This window comes from Opisthocomus hoazin, chromosome 3 (assembly GCF_030867145.1).
Source record: "Opisthocomus hoazin isolate bOpiHoa1 chromosome 3, bOpiHoa1.hap1, whole genome shotgun sequence".
NCBI lineage: Eukaryota > Metazoa > Chordata > Aves > Opisthocomiformes > Opisthocomidae > Opisthocomus > Opisthocomus hoazin.
Window position 1 is genome coordinate 72015846 of NC_134416.1, and position 20798 is coordinate 72036643.

The window sequence follows — 20798 nt, forward strand, 5'->3', positions numbered from 1 at the left end:
ATTCTTCTGTTAAAGGCAGCATTTTTTTGTGTATGCTATTCTATTCTGTATTTTTGTAGATGTTTTTCAGGCAGTGTTATGAAGGAAATGCCTGCATATTCACTTTCTGAAAATGCTCCTATTCCAAAGATGCTTGTTGTTATTTCCTCCAGTATTTTTTAGGTTGCTAAGGATGTGTTTCTCAAGCTTTTTTTTCAGCCATGCATACCAGTTGAGGGTTTTTAAACAGTGTGACTGTCAAAAAATAGGCTTCCTAATACATTTGTGTTAAGTCTTTCAAAATCAATAGTCAGAAAGTCTAGGTGAATTCAAGCCTACATAAGTAATTGCAACTATAGTACTAAGTTTACACTTTCTTCAATAAAGCATTCAAAACATTTGGGCCAGAAAACCTCTCTTGACATTCAGAATAGACAATTTCAATCTGAAATAACAGCTCTAACTTTTTTCTTATGTTTATAAAATCTGGATTTAGCCTGGCAGAGAAAGAAATCATTCTCTGCCTGATTTTAGACTCACAAAGAACATCTTGCATTGTTTTAACCTCCTAAACCTGAATACAGCTTATTTTCTTAATTAAAACCCCTGAAATCCAAACAACTTAAGGTGTTCATAACTGGACAGTTTACACTCTACCACTCAAAAAAATAAGATTCTTTCTCTTCACCAGTCATTAGCTAGAGGAGGTTCTTCAAGACTTTCTATTGCCATATAATTCTAAGGTAAAATATTTTTAATAAACCAACTGCTCTTTTGTTAAATTTTGTGAAAAAAGCACACCAATGAGGTACTGCGCTATTGTGGTCTTGATTTTCCAGAAACCCTATTGGTTGGATCACTTAGTACTTCATAACATTTAGTAATTAGTAGTGAGTTTGTGAAGAGCCAATTCCAAGGGAAAAAGAATGAGGGTCTAACAGGTAGACCTAGCCAGCTTTTCTGTCTAGCCTTGTAATGCTGAACATCATGCATTCACTGCATAATAAAAGTGGACATAAGGACCTCTATCTCTGACTGAAAAAGAGAGAAAATGTGACTTAAAAAATCCAGGACGAAAAGGAATGCCTTTCAGCATCCTGGCTGTTTGCAGCCTGGTGACTGCAAAGGACTTGCTTTCCAAGTTATTATGGTTTTGGATCGAATGTAATTTAATTGATCCTTAAGAAAAAGAAGGAAAGAGCAGTGCTGAAGTAGCAGCTGTGACAAGCAACATCATCAAGGTCCACCTGACTCAGGTTCACAGATTGAACAGTAAATCTTTCTGATCAAAAGTACAAAAAGCCTTAGTAATGAGGAGCATCTCTATAGCTGTGAGCTCACTTTAGGGTGAAGGTCTGTCATATAAGCAAGGCAATTCAGATCCATCCGTTGACATTTCAGTGACTTACACAAAGTGCCTAAGTTAGTATCCTAATTGCCCAAATTTCCTTCAGAAACAATGAACCAAAACCTTACCTCTCTTCATTGATTAAAGAAAGATGAAGAGGACTCGTAACTTAGATTTCTCAGCCATGTAAAGTGAGATGAGACGGATCCAGGTTTATGTGTAATACTAACACTTGAATTACAAAGGAACATTCATCTTCATTTTCCTTTTGAAGAAAGGTTTTATTAAAATATAAAATGGGAACATTTCATGCTCAGACAATTCTTGGAATGTAGGATGTGTTCAGAGGCCTTTCTTTCAAGTATCAGATATACCATGGTTGGGAGCATTCTGCATCACTTTGCCATTTTCATAAAACACTTATGAGAGATGGACAAATAACCTGAAATAGTTGTCAGTCCTTTTTTTTTTTTTTTTCTTCTTTCTCACAAAAAGTTAAGTCATTGAAAATATTTAACTTTTCACAAAATTGTCCCTATGAGAGTTCGGAGACTTGCAATGAATTTAACTCAGCAATAGCCGCCACTCAATATTGTGATTTGACAGAGACAAGGAAGGAAAAAGAAGAAAACACTAATTTTTTTAAAAAAGTGGTAATGAAAAGATCATGTTAATAAATAAATTGACACAATGTAGGCTTACTGGAAAAGTATGTGATATAGCATGGCTATACAGAAATATCAGTTAAATATTAATAACAAAAACTTTAAATGATAAAACGAATAAGATCACAACACACTCAACCCACATATACATGAAGATGGTACAGCCCTTGTTACTTAAACACAATTCCACTGTATTTTAGGGCTAAAGTTGTTTATTCATGGCTCGTTTGAAACTCGAACCTATTGAAAAGCAAACTTTTCACAGTTTCTTCATTTCTTTCTACAGGAGTGAAAGCCATAGAGACCTGATTCTGCTTTTTGCTATAGGAATTTCTTTGTATAATGTCTAGCTTTTCAGTCAAAAATCCGGATGAATGGCAATCCTACTGCCTATATAAAATTTTGCAAACTACAGAGGTACTATTTTTCACATTACTGCATTTTCAGAGCACACATATTCATGTGTTGGTAAAAAAATTTTTTTACAGGGGTTACACGGCTGCCTCTCTGCATAGAGGAGGAGACAAAAAAGGAAAAATGTTTTTTTCAAATTGCTATAAAGTGGAGGACACAGTGGACATATACCTGGTGATAAATTATAATCGTGTGTGTGGTGTTTGTGTGTGTGCCTATGCAAACACACTCTGTGCATACGTGTATGCAGATCTAGAGAAAAAAGTCTTTCATATATACATAATATATAAATCAGTTTCAATACCGTCAGAAAAGTTGAAATTACTTCTCAGGCCATCCCTGAGAAATCTGTCTTTTGAATATCTGTTTACAGTTTGATACAATTTGTGAACAACTGCTTCTGAACTTAAAATGAGTGTATCTAGGGAAACATATATCAGCCATGACTCAGATGGAGATTTCAGAGATAAAACAGAGTTTAAAACTTTTAAATGGAAAAGAAGATAACATTTACCATTCAAGTAAGAATATTAACTATAGTACAAAATGAGAACTAAACTGACCAAGGTTTTGAAAAACAAATGCTTATTTCTTCATAAAAACCATAATTTAGTAAAAGTTCTACTGCCTTAATAACACAATGAAGTCTCCTCAAATTCTAAAATGAAAGATTCTTTAACAGCTAAAACGCACTGTTTCTGACTTTTTAAATGATTCCTATTCCCTGTGTGATCACTATATAAATGGATTATAGTTAGCAGACTGTCATCAGAGTGCATTTTATCTGCACATCTCAAAGAAAAACAATAATGTTAATACCCTAGAAATCATTGCAGTCAGGAGTCAGCATGAAAGGAATCAGTGTAAAAGGACTTACAAGTACGTCACCCAGTCTGAAGTTGATTGACTTCTACAATGTCTAGCTTATGGCGGCGTTCTTCCTGTCATATACCCCACAGACCAAGTGGAAACAAAAGCACAGCTGACTAGAAAGGTCCACCAAGGGTGACTGCAAGCCAGCATTTCAGATGAAGTCCCAACCCCACTGCAGTCAGTGCCGAAACTTCCACCAGCTTCCTCTGAGCCCAGATTTCCAGCCTGTGAGCCGAGCACCTGGAAACCAGCTTTAGTTAGTGAGATGTAATTGGATCGGCATAATTGTAACTCTGCAGGTCATCCTGACGTTTTGCAGTGTGCCTACACTGTAGTAGTGCAGATTCTACTTTTTTAAAACTAAAAATATACAGTTGGCTCAAGAGTGAGCCAAGCAGTTGTGCTTCGTTGCTAGCAATGGAGACGCAGAACAGGAACACAGCTAATGATGGCTTTATCTTACCCTGTGAATAGAAAGGAAGCAGTGAATACCAGTTCTGGAATGGGTTCAAAGCAAAAGAATTCAGGAAATGGTGTGAAAGAGAAAAACAACAAAACACTGAAGATGATGCAGAAAGGACCCGATAGCACTATGTGTATAAAAGAGTGTCTTAGGGTAAAGACTTTTGAGGCCACAAAATGTAGGAGGTTTTTGTACTTAAAAAGAAAAAAGGCTTGGAAATTATCCACATATGAAAAAGCCAGTAAGATAAATTTTGCTTTCGGATTAAAAAAATCCCAACCAAACATTATTCCACAGAAATCAAGGAAGTTTCTTTGGCTTCACACTGAGATCGGAAGTAGAATTTGATAAAGGAGAGGAGAGGAGACAATGTTATACAACTATTACGAGACATGTTTCAGCCTAATTATGACAGATGGCCATATCAAAGAATTTGAACTGGTGGACTTTGCTGAAAAACTGAAAAATATACAGAAGGGTTTTATTAAGGAGGTTTTGGGGTCAGGTACATGTTTTGATATATTAAATTTCTCCAGAAGGATGATACTTTTTGAAAGAGGAAAACATTAATTTTGTTGAAAATCAAAGTCACACTAGACAGAGTGAGGTGGAAAAAAGAAAAAATATAAAACAAAGTGTAGAAAGGAACAATTCTGCACAAGGGGAGCGGAACCTAGCTCTACAGCCCCATACGAAGCTGAAATGAGGTGTAGTAGATCAAACCAAGGAGATCAATCTAAACTGATTTCAAGTTAAAGCAAGCACGTTCCCATTTTAGGGAAGTAACAGTGAATTCCCTTTAAAATAAAAGTGCAGAAGCGGGAGTGGTAAGACAATAAGCTCTAGCATTCATCTAAGAAAACAGGATGGAACACTAATGAAATCAATGGGAAAGACTAGGCATTATGTAAGAAAGGATGGATATTAGAAAGCTGAAACAAAACTAGGAAAGGAAACAATAGTATATAGAGAGTATATATGTTCCATACAGAATTCCAGAGGCTGGAAGACAGAAGGATGAAGCCATTCTGCAGTCCCAAGAACTCCAGAAGGAAGGGAAGCCACCATAAATGGCATAAATGTTATTATCTATAAGAAGCATTTATGTTCAAATTTTGTCACTGTAATAACATACAGAAGTCTGGTTAAAATAAAAGTGCAGAACTATCCCTGGGCTAAGCAGTCACCTCAATCTCAGGCAACAGGTCTGTCTAAGAGTCACGTGTACTTAAGAGAACTGTATTAATTGAAGTAAATTGATAACAGAAACCCTTAGCAAAGTTAGTGTAGGTCCATAAAGCCAGCAGGGCAGGAAACCTTGCTCCCCTCTAAACGCAAAGAGTGGCCCATGGAGCGGAGTGGCTAGAGGATCGGAAGCATCTCCCACCACAAACTCCCCAGCAGCTTGAAGGATGCTCCAGACATCTGGCAGGAGGTCCCAGAGCATCTGGATTTGTCAATCCCAAATTGAGAATGAGGTGTCACTCTTGCCACTTGCCTCTCTGAAGGAGAAGGTTGTGAAAAAAAGCTGCACAGTGTGCGCATGGACTATTATACACTGGGGGGGGAGGATGGGTGAGGGGGGGTGGAAACAACGCTTAGATAACAGGGTAATCTCCCTTTAATAAAATGTCATCTGCCAAGACAACTCATTCATGTTTGCAAATGGGGATAAATAGCTTACTGAGCACCAGAGAGATTAACTTAATTTTCCTAGGCTTCTGCACTGTGGCTTGTACAAGATTTTATTAATGATCCCTAGATATTTAAGTCTACCTTCGTGCTGCAAAACTAGTCTCGATGGAGGGTTTTTTACATATGGCAGGTATTACCTGTATTTCCTGCACCTTTTCTAGAAAGCTAAATTATGCTGATAAATCAACTTTGCTAAACAGGATATAAACTGCTGAATGAATCAATTGGCAATATAATTTATTATCATCGTAACTACAGGTCGCATGTCACATATGCTTAGAGAGGAAGCATTATATTCTGTGCAAAAGGAAAATGCAAATAATTATTTCCAAAAAGAAGGCAGAATGTCAGCGAGCTCCACAGAAAAAACTCTTACAATGGTACAGGATTGCACACACAGAATCTTGTCGTAGGAAAATAACAAGGGCAAAACTCGGGAAGATGATAATTTGTGGCAATGTGTACATGTGACACCACACACCACTCCTTTGTGTGCCTTGCCAGGAGCTCTAATGCTTTGACAAGTCTGTGCCAACAATAATAATACTCAAGTGTGGGCACGTGAAGACTTGATGGTCCCAGGAGCTAGAAGGACCGGAATGGAAACTAATGAATAATGAAGAGTTAAAAGATTTGCGTGCCACTACTCTTGAGACAGCGTTAGATGATGTCACATAACCAGTGAAACAATATACTCTTAACACAGAGACAGAGAATAGATTGAAGCGTAACAATTAAATTACCTCTTTAATTGAATGGTAATTAACATTTTGTAATAAATATTAAAAGACACAGAATGTAAAGCTTTAGGTTAAATGTTAATTCACTACTTAAATATTAACAGCAACCTTACTATATGCACCACCTTGCCCAGATGTGCTGTCAAACTACCACTGAAAGTGGTCTTATTGCTAGTCAAGTTGTGAATTAATTTTAATATAATAACAATTCTTGCAATAACAAAATAGTTATATATAATCAAGAAGAATATTAAAGAGAACCTTATGCAATACATGATAGCATGCAAAGTAAAAAAAGTAATATATTAGGCTGCTCCTTCCTATCTTGATGCACAAAATGTATCACCAAATCAACTTTGATGGATGATTTAGAGTAAAGGTATGTGGAAATAACATTGCAAAGATGGTCACAGACCCTCAGACCCATATATTTGGGAAATATTCCAGCATAAGAAGCAAGGTGTAGCAATTTCATTGACAGAGGCATTGCATAGATCTTCTAAGCAGATGAAAGCAACAGGCAGTAATAAAGATCAAGAAACAAAGATAATTTTTTTTTACAATTTGCCTGCATAGCTGCTGGTGACAAGACTGTCTATATACAGACAGTAAAGGAGCTGGTTCTGAACCAGACCTAGGAATCAAAGTGGCAATCTATTCTACTAGCTATACTCTAACCCTGATCCCCAAACAGCACAGGTGATGCACTAACATAAGCTGAAAGAAGAAAAGAAGCAAACTAAAGAAAATATTAACAAGAAATTATGCTTTTCTAGCAGTGGTTAATCAGCTACATTTTTACCTGTCATAAATACTGTTAAATATTTACTTGAATGAAAGCTCTGGAGACTCCATCATACTGACATTCCGAAGATTTTACAGGATTGGACAAACTTCAGTGCCATAACAAACAAAACTAATGATCATTTAAAAATGTTCTCTTAACTCTGTATGGGCTTTCATTTTGACAGTTGCAAGAGTGAAATAGAAGTCTGAGAGAATATCTGTGATGGTTCACTAGCTGGTAAATGGGAAGGATGCCTTATCCAAATGGGGACATAAAAATACGCATTGTATTAAACACAGTGGACAACAACGGATCTCGTGGATGAACATCACTTTCATCGTCCATAACACACTACCCCTCTGATTAGAGCTACTGTGTCTTTTAAAATCAAACATTTTGCCAAATACTCCTGCCCAATATCATCTGCTGTTACCTTCATTAATTCTGCATCTGAAATTGCTTCCACTGTTTGCCTTTTGGCACCTGGGAATTTCCTGAAAAAGCACTTCCAGCTGGTCTCAAGGTTGGAAGGCACCCGCCTCCATGCTGATGGCATTCCAGTGAATTAATCCAATCACAATAAGATTGATATTCAGCTGCCTGCTGCTCTGGAGACATTTCAGGAAGCAGTTCTGGCTACTGAATGAATCAATATTTTTGAGGATAGAAACTGGTTTAGATAAAATAAAATCCATACGACAAGTACTTCAGCTGAAAGACATGTGCTTATAGGCTAACGGGAAAGGAGCATTCAGTCCTGTTCACTTCCCACTTCCTGACCTGCTCCCAACCCTACTTGGTAGGAACTTCAGTTTCCTGGAAGCAAGAAGTCAGACCAGATGATAAAGTTTGGTCTTTTGGTGTTAAAATTTGCTACTCCCACATAGTCTGTGGGTTATGCTGAAGAACAGTGATTGAATTGGTCATCAGCTGAGGAGGTTTTTTGTCTTCAAGTAATAGAGAGAATGAACAATAGCTGAAAATTGTAGCAGTTCTGCTGAAAAAAGATGAAGAAAACAATCTAGACATGAGTATTACTGCTTCACCTGCCTCTCGGGCTGGCAGATTAAAACTTCCACCTACCTCATCACAACAGCCAGTCTATGTTTAAGAAATTTGTAGAAAAAACTAGGTTAAAAGAATTCCAAAACTATATGTAAGGTGAGCAGAAAATAGAAGGGTTATTAGTGTTCAGAACAAGACAAAGTTACAAATCAAATCCAAGTCCAAGTAATGCGATCCATCGTAAATTCTAATACTGCCTAAGAAACCTAATGCATTCACCTTACTTCTGAGACATGTCAAGGAAGTTATCGTGGAATTACAGATAGTGCCCATTAATTCAACAGTTAACAGTGCAACCAGTCAAGTTGGTAGAGACTTTGTGATTTCTACAGTATTTCAGTAGGTAGCCAGCTAAATATGAGGCAGAATAATCTCAAACAGATTACCACATCCAAAAGTCAAAATTCAGCATTAGGCTTAAATTGATTCTTTCGCTATAAATAGAAAATAAACAACCGCTATCCCCTTTTCATTGCATATTTCTTCTGACTATTCATTTGAAAAGGTCTATCACAGCTTGAAACAGATCTCAAAAAAAAAAAAGTACTAAGAGAATAAATCTGGCAAACATGAATTGCCCTTTCTACTCTCTAGAAAATATTTTCATATCTGTATTACGCACAGATAACTTACACCTAACACAGGTGTTCTGCTTACTGCTACAGGTTGACCAAAGCATTGAAATTAAATGGTAGATATACAGAAGTTGCTGCAAAATTTGTTTTCATTTCCAAACAAAATAAAAGACAGTCTTTTGAGCATTTTCATAAATTGAACCGCACTGCAAAAGAGGGCTGTATATCTTTGTCTGCCACATTCAGTTGTTTAGCATTTGGCTACTGGCCTGGATTATACCAGAACTCAGCTTCGAATCCCTGCTCTGCTTGTGTCGTAGCATTATTATTTATCCTGAATCAAGCAGACTCTCCTACACTTATACTCTTGCTAATCAGCTTGCTTGTCTCCTGTCTGTAAGAGAATACCCTCAACATTCAGTGAAAACCAACAACTTTGTAAAATATTTCACCTTTGATAAAACAGGATATATTGCCATAATCCATTCAGAGGGGGAAAAAAAAAGCAAAAATTATTCTTTCCAGACCTATTCACAACAGCGTGTTCCTGGCTGGCTGCCAAAACTATTATCATTCTATTAGTATTGCTTGTTTGTCAGACTTCATCCAGCTAACACATGTTAAAAATACAGCTGTTCTGTCTACATTTGGATTTTAAAAAACATATCTGTTTTATTATTTTTCCCCCTCCAAATGATGAAAAGGAAGGACAAACTTCCCGAATACAAAGATCACAGAACCACAGAATGTTGGGGGTTGGAAGGGACCTCTGTGGGTCATCTGCTCCAAACCCTTGCCAAAGCAGGGTCACATACAGCAGGCTGCACAGGACCTTGTTCAGGCAAGTCTTAAATATGTCCAGAGAAGGAGACTCCACAACCTCCCTGGGCAGCCTGTTCCAGTGCTCCATCACCCTCAGAGGGAAGAAGTTCTTCCTCATGTTCAGACGGAACTTTCTGTGCTTCAGTTTGTGCCCGTTGCCCCTTGTCCTGTCGCTGGGCACCACTGAAAAGAGTTTGGCCCCATCCTTTTGACACTCAGCCTTAAGATATTTATAAGCATTTAGAAGGTCCCCTCTCAGCCTTCTCTTCTTCAGGCTGAACAAGCCCAGCTCCCTCAGCCTTTTCTTGTAGGAGAGATGCTCCAGTCCCCTCACCATCCTTGTAGCCCTCCCCTGGACTTTTCCAGCAGCTCCTCATCTTTCTTGAACTGGAGAGCCCAGAAATGGACATAGGACTCCGGATGGGGCCTTACTAGGGCAGAGTAGAGGGGAAGGAGAACCTCCCTTGACCTGCTGGTCACACTTCTTAATGTACCCCAGGATACCATTGCCCTTCTTGGCAACAAGGGCTCACTGCCAGCTCATGGTCACCTTGTTATGCACCAGGACACCCAGGTCCGTCTCCGCAGAGCTACTTTCCAGTAGGTCAGTCCCGAGCCTGTACTGGTGCATTGGGTTATTCCTCCTGAGGTGCAGGACTCTGCACTTGCCCTTTTTGAACTCCATCAGGTTCCTCTCTGCCCAACTCTTCAGCCTGTCCAGGTCGATACCTTAATTGTGCAATACAGACTGTCTTGTTCTTGTGAGCAAATCAGCCCTGCACTCTTGCTGGAAAAAGGGAAAAGGACTATTGGTGAGATTTAAGACAGGAATTCCTCAGTTATTCTGCAGAGTGGACACCCTAATACGGTCCCATTTCTATCCTTTCCATGTTTTATTTCTTTTACTGGAAATACAGCACCTGAAGAAATAAAAGCACACCATGTTAACTCATGATTTACTGAAATCCTCACAAAAATACTTTTTGTACAACCCTGTCTCATGAATTAGCAGTTCATTTATTTCTTCGTTCTCTGGTTTCAAACCTACGCAAGAAATCCCAGATTTTTCAAGCCAAAACAGATGACATCCTCACTGTGCAATGCAATGATACATAAAGAAGCTGTTTACTCTATATGGAGCACCACAGCTCAGAGGTGCCTTTTCAGGTCCTGGAGCAATACCCCAGCACTAATTCTGCACTCTGTCTGGGCTAATTCGTTTTTTCTTTCAGGTCTGTAACTTTTCTGATATCTCAGCGCTGCACACTGCAGTCACACCCCACCAGAAGTGTTTAGAGTAGTCTGACATCATTCACTTGGAACTGCACCTTCTCTAATAACAGATAAAGAGGGGTTATGCTACAGAAATCAAGGGCTTGCTAGAGGGGAGATGATGAAATAAAAACTCATAAAAAATCAGGGAACTTTCTTTGCCAACAGACGTTGCCAGCAAAATAAGTACTGCTTGCCCAGCAGCAAGGGCAACTTGGGTTACATAGCTACTAAAAACCTTCAGCAGAAATGCCAATCGTAATTATGATTATAATGTATTTGGCATTAAAATGTCAACTATGTTGTTGATCCTCCTCTAAGAAATAACCAAGATCACACATACTATACGGGTTTCTTTATCTGCAGTCAATATAGATTTTAAGAAGACGCTTTAGAAAGAAAGCTACATGTACAAAACCTTTTAGTAACATATGTAAACAGGAAATGTTCATGAAAATATATTCAGACAATCTAAATCCCAAAATTATTTGTCAACTTAAATCGGTACTCTGTGGTTTCTAATGTATAACCATGAGTAGCTGTAAAAAATTCTTATGAGGTATTATAGCCTGTTTTTATAAAATAAAGAGTGGCAAACGGTTTTGGTCCGAGTACAGTTACAGAACAAAAATCCTGTCTCAGATGTCACTGAGGAAGTGGAAGAAAGCAGGAGCATTTCCTCGCAGTGCCAGTGCCTCCAGGACATCTGTTAATTGTTGCCCGAGTAACCTTTGATGTGTTTTTCTCAATACCTATGCCTTGCAGGTCACTTGAGCCATTACTATTAATTTAATAAGTGTTTCTTTATGTCTGCATTTTATTTTAAGCACGGTACTTGCCCCTGGTCTTAGAACGCATGCCGGGTAGAAAGCATTAACATTATCTACACCATTTAACATTACATACACTTCAGTTACATCTCTCAACCATCTTTCCCTAGAATGCTGCCATCTCCTAGTTCCTGCAGGCTGAAAGCTGAATGTTTGCTCTAGACCTTGTTATCATTTTTGTCACTTACTCCATAAACTGCTCACTATAATCCCATCTATTCCTGAAAATAGTCCTTATCAATCTGCTCTTCTCACAATGTTTTCCATAACTTACATCCATCCAGGTGAGATAAAAAATGAATTAAATCACTCTACATCTGTATGTAGTACTAAACCAAATGTAGCCTTAATTTTTCACTTGCAAGGAATATCTTTGTGCTTGATCTTTGCCACAGAGCCAGGAAACTGCTTAACAATATAGCTTAATTTTAAATATTTCAAGAGTTATATTGATCTGAGAGAAAGAACTCATACATGAAAACTCAGTGCATGCATTAGAGTTTGGTAGTGCTTATTAGTTTTGGAAGGCTGGTTTTCCTAATTCAATCTCATGTAATTCATTATTTATTACTCATTTCTCATGTGCAGTGATTAAGTTGTAATTTTTAAAGTCACTTGCCTCTTCTCAACCCTCTCATTTGTGATCCAGTGTTTTTTGAATTGCCATTTATTTTTATAAAACATTTCTGACCAAATTGTGCTCTTTTTATTTGTCTTTTTTTTTCTTTAACCACATATCTTATGGCTTTGTCTACTTGATCTTAACAGTTTACTGGCTTCAGCTTCTGATCTTTTGGGTACTGCTGAGTTCTTTTGGTCTTTTTCAAACACTGCTCTAGGAGATATTCCTGCCAAGTGTGAAAATGTCTACTATTTTTACTACATGGGACAAACTCAAGACAGGACAAACACTTGATGGGACAAACAGCAGGGCAAATGGAAAGCATCTTTGACAAAGGTGACCAGTTCATTTCCAGACCATAAAATACAAGCCATTAATATTGAGGTAAAAATTTCAGAAATTAATTTGGTGATCTGGATAGCTTTTCCTGAGGAGTTACATCTTACTCCATGCTAACATACTTTCACTATGGATTTTAAAGTACCTCACGCAGTTAAAATAATGTCACCTTTTTCAAGAATACAGATCAACAGATGCACTAACAACCTATATTAATGTACTATGCATCTGGATGAAAAACAAAATAAGATTAATTATATTCACTGTCTGTTTTACAAGCAGGTTATTCAGAAATTCTCTGAAGTTGAACAGCGAAATTTGTTAAATGAACAGCATTTTTCCCCCTTTAAAATTACCTACTGAAGAGAACTATGTCTTTGATAATTGAGACTCCTGGCATATTTGATCACTTTTCTAGTAAGAAAAGAAAAGGTAAACCATATATGATAGTACAACCACCTCTGTGTTCGAACAAGCAGCAGTAAAAATAAAGGTGCTTTTCCTAACGTGCACATGTTATCTCTGCATCAAGTTCACAGAAAGTCCTAGGAATTAATAAGACTTTCTTTTCTTTTTTCTCTCTTCTTAATTTGATTATCAGATTCATCCAGCTTCCTATCCCTAAGTTACTAGAATTGTCAGCTTTCATTTCTACCTCAGTAATAGTTTATTTATTCTCCAGCTTTCCAGACTCCTGATTTTCTCCTTGTAGAGAGACACAGACTACTCTGAGCAGAAAAGCACCTCCCAGAGTAGATAAGTCATGATCAGAAGAAGGCCTCTTGACCCATTCCAGAACAAGGCTCTGAAGATAAAAAGCAGAGAGGAAATAAGCAACCATGCAAGGATTGGATAAAAGACCATGAGATAGATCGACAAATGACAAGACAGAACAGCAGAGGTACTGTTCAGAGCACAGAAAAAGAAAGAGATGAACAGACCAAAACAAAACATGGGCAGACACAGTGGACAGATGCAGTGAACAGGAGGAATCTTGGCTTTCTTTATACTCTGCTGAAAGTCTCGCTTTGTGAATACTTGGGCCGATATGTGCAAACCCAAGCATCTAACCAGCTGCAGGATTACATGTCCACTTGTTCAAGAAACTTCAGAGGTCTACAGCCACTGAAAAACCTGCTTCACCTGGACCTCAGAGAAGAGTAAGTAGAGGATAGCATATGCTTTCTAAGACTTTCCTTTTGGCTACATGAGGAATTTTACCTCCCAGTGTATTTACAGCAGCGTAAGGCTTCAAGTTTGATGTGATTTGTCTTGGTACATCATAATTTGTATCGACTTGCCTGGGATAAACCTTACGGTGAGATGAATCACTCCCTAGAAGCATCTGCTTCTCAATACTGTAGGCACTAATGGGAGACTACAGTGACTGTATCAGATGCAGCCACCTACACTGCACTTGGTCAACTGAATCCCATACAAATTTGCTGATCTATATAGATATTCAAGCATGTGAAAAAGTTGTGAGGCACCTAGAAGACGCTTTGGCCTCTTAATCCCTGAGGGTATTTAGGTATTTGACCTCTTTAAAAGTTTAAACTTAATGGTCAGTAAAAATACCGATGCCCTAATTCTTCAAAAATCATATTAAAAGATAAATACAGATGTCACAAAACGTGCAAGAAGACCTATATCTTCACTGTCTGGAAAAATTCCAGACAAAAAATACCATAGTGCTAAAATTTAAGGTAACTGAATTTTCACTGTAATTTCTCTCAGTCTTAACAATACCTGAAGATTCAGGTCAGGTATCTCAAAATAGTCTTAACCCTGTCCTTACTGCATCGTTCACCATAGCATAAGATTTCCACTTCTACATGAACAGCCCAAGGCAACTTATTGGGCAACTGTTTACTTCATTAGACTTGCCATTTGACCCAGTGATTTTTTGTAGCATCATTAAGCATGTATTGTCATTAAGCAAGTCATATGTCACCCCCATATAACATCCCTCTATGACCAGCAAGTTCATTTACCTTGAACCTCAAGAAAAAGCCAAACAAAACAATGTCCATGTGCTTGCTTCCGCTCCTTTTAAGCATTTGTACTTACACTCACATGGCTAAGGCTGCAGGCAGACCTGCAACACATACAAGCCCAAATGAATTCTGCTGCCAAACTTCCATTGATATCACCTGTTGTTGGATTATGCCAATGCTACGCGCCCCTGCCATATCCCCACTCCTGCACAACGCTTGAGCCCTCACAAACAACCATGCTGTCAGTTTTCTGCACGTTCTGCTTTACCAGAAGACAACTGCAACACAACTGAAATATAATAGGAAAGGTACTTTACATGACTGAACCAAAGACAAGGGACTACAATTTTAACTCATCCCTTTCTACACTAAACTGCATGGTCTTGCAGAAGCAGTGTGGCAAAATTGAGGGAGAGAAGATACTGGACAGATACTGCAGCCAAACACAATCCATTTCTGATCTGAAGAGTCAGGCACAATTATCCCCCTATGACAGTCAGCTAAAGATGGAAGAGGTGCAGGTGAGTAGAAGGCTTTCTCATTATTTGCACAAAATGGTGCACCACAGATACAAAGTTTCCCTGGAGAAAGTAGGAGACACAACCAAAAGAGAAAAACATAGTAAAGCCTCAAAAACATATGATCTGGAAATGTTTTGCATTAGTGGATCCAGAAAAAATAAAATTACAAATATATGGAAGTATTATACTCTCCTCCCCTATGCTGGCTATAAAATACGTTGACGGTGTCAGGATGTCGTTCAAATCATAGTTGTTTCAGGTCCTTTTGTGTTAAAGTGATGTCTGCTTTCAACTTATTGATCAAATGAAAATGGAATGGCTCCATTGCTGATGGAAAGGATTTTTTCTGTATTCACATAGAGTACGTAATCATTCAGAAATTCTGAAGCTATTATTTATTGATGTTACTGAAAACTCCTAAGCTATACATAACGATCAATATACATAATTCTACTATGTTGACAGCCTCTATTTCTCACTGCCAGTAAAACCATACATTTATTCAAGTTCTGAGCCTGCAGGACTCAGTTCAGTGTGGTGGCTGGAAGGGAGATGGTCAAGAGGTAGCAGGGGAGGGCTACGACTCCAAAAGGAATCTTACAGCTTCCAGGTATTTCTGGGTGCTTGTTCTGGGAAAGTACAGCACTGTTTCATGACAGCTTTGAAAGAGTGAGAGGTCACTGCAATTCTGGCGGGGATGAGGTTGGGAAAAGACATTCACCCCTGTATGTCTTCCTGCCCCTCCCCTTTCTCATGCAATACATGACTTTTGCCTCTTTCTTGAGACCTGTGATACAAAGACATAGAACAGTCATCCATCTCTCCCTGACGTCACTTCTACTGACCTCCCCTCGAGCTGCTCAGAAGAGACAAGAATCAGGAGCTATTCCCAGAGGAGGTGGGGCAGAAAGGTGAGGCTAGAACAAACTTCCCAACAACTCAAAGGGCTGGGGAAAGAGGTGCCTGCCCCAGCTGATCTGCCTCTCGCTAGGCCTTGCCCCACAGCTGCCGAAGACCACTGGTCAGGGCAGGAGCAGACTGCAGTGGGCAGCCTGCCCCACGTCCCGGCACAGAGGTGAGGCAGGCAGCTCCCTCGGAACCTCTGCCCCGTGCGCCCTTCCACCCAAACCTAGCGCCAGCAAGCTAGGGATGACCACGCCTGGGATTCATAGCTACAGCCTGATGCGAGTGTGCAAGCTATGCCTATTTTTGATTCATGTAAATAAAGTTGTTTGTAATGCCAAACGTTGTCTTCATTCTTATAAAATGGAAGTATTAAAAAATAAATGATAAGGATTTTATACAACATAAGATATATATATAAATTTTTGCACATGTAAGGCCTCCCCTGAGCCTTCTCTTCTCCAGGCTAAGTGATCCCAACTCTATCAGGCTTTCCTCATATGACAGATGCCAAAATCCCGTCATCCTTACAGTGGCCCTTTGCTAGACTTTCTCCAGTAGGTCCATGTCTCTCTTGCTCTGGGGAGCCCAGACCTGGCCACGGCACTCCAGATGTGCTCTTACCAGGGCTGAGCAGAGGAGAAGACTCACCCACTTCCCTTGACCTACTGGCAACGCCCTTCCTAGTGCAACCCAGGCACCGCTGGCCACCTGTGCCGCAAGTGCACATTGCTGGCTTATGTTCCATTTGGTGTCCACCAGGAGCCCCAGAGCCTTTACTGCAAAGCTGCTTTCCAGTCGAACATCCCCCAGCATGTTTGGGTGGGTGCCTGGGGTTTCCTCCTCCCCAAGGGCAGGAATTGACATTTCCTTTTGCTCTACTTCAGCAGATTCCTGTTGGCCATGGCCTCCAGCCTGTCGACATGCCACGGAACGGCAGCACAACCATCTGGTGTATCACCCAATCCTCCTCTTTTTGTTACACCTGCAAATCTGCTGAGGGTGTGCCCTAGCCCATCATCCAAGTCATTAATGAAGATGTTAAGCAGTATTGGCCCCAGTCTCCACACCTGCAGTCTAAATACTAAATAATGTATTTTTAAATGCCTACATGCATACTTGAATTCCATGCTTGTCATCTTCTGAAAATATTTTTGGTAAAAATACATTAAAACAGAGATAAAACCAGTGAAATAAAACAGTCATAAAGATGGCTTTTAAAAACCACTAAGGTACAATTGCAAGTTACAGCTCTAAAGCAGAATAATATGTATGGTATACCCCTCTAGTTTCCTCTTTGCCAACAAACTGATAGCTAACACGTTATTCTGTACAAATGATGCCCTCTAGTCCTATTACTCATACACAGTTATACAGAAAATATCTTCACTAAATCCAAGCTAACAGTGTTCAACCTCAATCCTTTGTACTGTTTCTGTATATGCAGTTACTGTGCAGTATTTCAGGCTTAGGTAGCCAGCTTACTGTCTCATTATTTAGATGGCTGTCATTGAAAAAACAGTGTTATTTGAGTCACATAATTCCAATACATGATTTCACAAATGCAAATTCACAAATCCCACAAATGTAGTTATCGCATTGCTTCTGCACTCAGAAAGTGCCATCCATCTAAGAACTGCAGAGAAGAGAGTAGCTTTAGATTTCACCTAAGATAATCATCCATAAATTTTTTATCACTTCACTCCTCTTCATGAAGCTTGAGAGCTGACAGTCTAAGGAGATGAATGGGAAAAATTCATACAACTTTCAAACATATTCATTCAATTTTATTTGATGAGGTTTTCACAAAGGAAGGCGAACACCTGTGCTGTGGTCCGCTGTGCCTGAGCTGCATGTTCAGAAAAGCTTAAGAACATATCAGGGGAATGGCCACACCAGGTCAAAGCAAAGATACACAGCGTTGATTCCTTCACCTCTGTGCCTGCTCTTTCCCAGACATCTGCTCTCAGCCACTGTTAGAGACATTCCCAAAGGAAACTCCCAGCCTCCAGAAATTTGTGGCTCACAGATTTCTTTGGATCTTTATGGTGTCCTTGCATTTAATATTCCTCACACCTTTTTTTACCCTTCCATGAATTTATGTAGCCCAGTTACTTTGTCAAGTTGTAATTTTTGGCCTCCATAATAATCCACAGCAGAGAAATCCACAGTTTAACCATACTTTACTTGAGAAACTATCTTTTCTACTTTGTTCTGAACCTTTTTCTTTCATGTTTCATTTTATCTTGTATAGTTTTTGCTTAGAAAAGAGAGTGAATTAACTGCTGGCTTGCTAAAAGTTCACAAGAACTCATGAACTATACCATTTTAATTACCTGAGCAATGCAGTGTGCTCATTACCATACTAAATGATATTTGTATTTAATGAGGAAGTCAGGATTTCAAGATCTCAGTACAGTTGCCTAGCAGTCCAAGGACTAGTAAACACAATTTTGGCACAGACAGTGGAAATGTTCCTTCTACTAACAAAAAAGTAGATGTTCATGGGTAAATACTGGGGTTTGGCCTGTTAAAATCCTAGATTAGTCAGTAATTTTGCATATCCCATTGGTAATGTTAGAGATGTTATCATTATTTACTTGCCTTAGAACTCCTGTATAGCACCATGACATATTAAATACTGCAGGACAACTGACCTATGCACTGACCTTTTGTATGCATACACATTGACAACTTGAAAGGTTTATGTTTTATTACTAAGTCTTCCTACACTCACTGCAGCTCCCCACACAGAGAACAAGCAGAGGGTGGAAGCTGCTGGCACAATGCTGTAACTCTGGCAATTCTTATTTGGAAGCTGAATCTCTAATCCTCAGGCTGCTTTCAATTATACCACTAGGAAACAGAATGGAACTGCTCCCAGGATGAGAATTTTATAAGTGGTTCCGTAAAAGCCCATCCCCACCCCCTGGCAATAAAGAGAGAGTACAGCCACACTGAGAATCCAGCCCTCTTCTTTCCTGAAAATGCAAGGACAGCTGTAAATTACAAAAAAAACAAATTTAATATTTTCATGTAATGGAGCTTATCAGCTGATTTATCAGCAAAAATAACTACATGGACATTCTAAAATTCTTCAGGTTTTGTCTCAGCAATTAGATTTCACCAGAGCCAAGCAAAGATGGATGAAAGAGCAGATGCTGTGAATTCTGTATTTCAGGGTTTGCGGCTGTTATGTATATTGCTAGGGGGTCAGCCACGCTTGCAGCCATTAGGAGTCCTGCAGTTCAGAGTTCCTAGGTGTTACAAGCTCCGTCACACAGCCAGCGATGCTTTGAGCTGACATTAATCACCTACTTTGGGGTTCACAGCTGTTACAAGCAGTTCCAGCAACTTGGCAGTGCTAGTAACAATTTATTTCACTTAGCAACAAATGCTGGCATATGGGTGTTGCTTATAATTTCTGAGTAGCTTTATGCCAATGCTATTCGCTTCCACAGTCAGCTGGGGCTACAGTAATGGGAGATTTAAGACTTTTTAAGAATATTTCTAACAGCGGTGCCTGACAACAAAGAGTACCTTTGGCTATAGTAACTGTGCATACAAACATTGCTAATATGTTGGCAGCTTTCCTAATAACAACCAAGTGCCTGACACTACCTACAGCTGTGGAAGCATTAGTCAGTGCTTCAGAACGCTGCTGCTATGTCAACAACGTGTATAGAGTTTAACAAGTAATCCTTACAATATCAGGAGATATCTGCCAGAGCTCTGCGCCGCAGCTAAGTCCCTCAGCAGGGCACGTTAGCTCAGGCTTAGCACTGTGCTAATAAAGTCACACAGATTTCGAGCAACGTGAAAATATTGAAAGCTACACCACTGAGAACACAGAATGCCGAGAGCACAGAGGGAACCTCTGCTTCTGAATACCAAAATAAGTGTTTAACACAGACGAGAGTCTGAGTAGAAAATTTTAATTCAGACATCATTGTCATTATTTGTGGAGATGTCTGTAGATTTTATTTGTAAAAATCTGAATTAAAAACAAAAAGAAAAATGCTGGATGTCTTATAAAAAAGTTGTGGATTTGCTCCATCATGTCTTAATAAAATGACATTCAAGGAAATATTAGAGTGAAATAATTCCCAAAATCAACATAATACGAAAGTTATAATTCAACTCCTGAATCCTCTAATACAGAAGTGTACTTTAACATCATTCTACTACTGAGCAGGAGAAAACCTGTGAAATCCTTCCTTAACTTCAGGTTTCACCATATCTGCAAACACCACAGAAGAGCTTTTGAAAATTTTTCATTTTTCTATTAGCAGGAAACAAACGTCTCTCAAAATTAAAGAATACCTGTGAAATCATTCATTCCAACTCTTCTTAATAGAAAAAGTGTATTACCTTTAATCTCCTCATTTCATACAGTCTGTTCCAGTTCTGCTATCTTAAGGCACCGAATGATGAAATAACATGTAAGATATTACACTTGCAGATATCAGTTCAGAGGGGATCCAGGATACAGAAATGCCTTTGCAGAATTCAGAACAATGGTAATTGAGAGAAACACTCTGAAAAAAATACGATGGAATTCAACAAGAAGTGAAAAACCTTTACACATTTAGGAACAATGAAACCCAACAAATTAAAAAAAGGCTAAAACCCAACTTGTCAGTCTTGCATGGGGAAAAAAAGATCTGAGCATATAACAGTTCACAAGGTTGAATGTGAATCAACAACGGCATTCTGCAGGAAAAAGGGTATGCTGTTGTGTATGAGCAGGAGTGTTACCTGTGCTCAGTGGGAGTGGAGTTTGTCATCTACTGATGATATATGTCAACACAGCAGCTGAGCCTAAGAACATATTGTTGTTACAAGTACCAAAAGGAAGAGAGGTCAATCATTTCTTTTGCACTTCTTT

The 20798-nt window shown here is 39.0% G+C and overlaps 1 protein-coding gene across 1 annotated transcript in view; it reads right to left on the minus strand.

Moving 5' to 3' along the window:
• GABBR2 (gamma-aminobutyric acid type B receptor subunit 2) overlaps positions 1–20798 on the minus strand; it is a 497433-nt gene that overhangs the window by 304754 nt on the left and 171881 nt on the right. The window lies entirely within an intron of this gene.